The following is a 646-nucleotide window of genomic DNA, read 5'->3' as shown; positions in this document are numbered from 1 at the left end:
ATGTCACCTTCCCTGATCCCTCTGTTCAAAAATCCATCCCTCCCCATCCCCTGAGCCCCCAGCACGTCCCATCCTCCCGCCTGCTCTGCTTTACTCTGCAGTGCTTCTCTCTACCTAACTTACTTCGTCTTCCTTATTTGTGTGTTTGTTGCTCTTCTCCCCTGAGAGAACGCACATCGTATGCGGGCAGGAGCGCTCGTCATGTTTATCCCCTGCTGCAGGCCCAGAGACTAAAGTGCTCCCGAACACATAGTAGGCGATCAGTAAGGTTTGAGTGTTGAATAGAGTAAAACTAGAAACTGGTATCCAAAAATCACAGAAAGTTGATTACTAGACGTCTCCAAACTTTGGGGGCAACAGCTCTCATTTTGCCTGATAGCACTGGCGAAGATCAGTGAATGTAATTCCTTCCTCCAGATTTACTGGCCGCTAGAGGCCAGAACTCTGTGTTCCTGGCCCGGTCACGTACCAGCTGTGAGGCTTCCGGCAAGTCACTTCTCTGGACATCAGTTTTCTCATCTGTCAAATGAGAAGCATAAACTCGGTCATCCCTGAGGTCTGCTGACCAGGACGCCGACAGGAGCCGTCAGGACGAGGAGGAAGAGAACTCCCAAGGTCAGGGAATCTCTCATGCATTTTGCCAGGG

The sequence above is a fragment of the Pteropus medius genome, unplaced genomic scaffold (assembly GCF_902729225.1).
Source record: "Pteropus medius unplaced genomic scaffold, Ma_sr-lr_union100, whole genome shotgun sequence".
Taxonomy (NCBI): Eukaryota; Metazoa; Chordata; class Mammalia; order Chiroptera; family Pteropodidae; genus Pteropus; species Pteropus medius.
Note: the sequence above shows the minus strand (reverse complement) of the source record.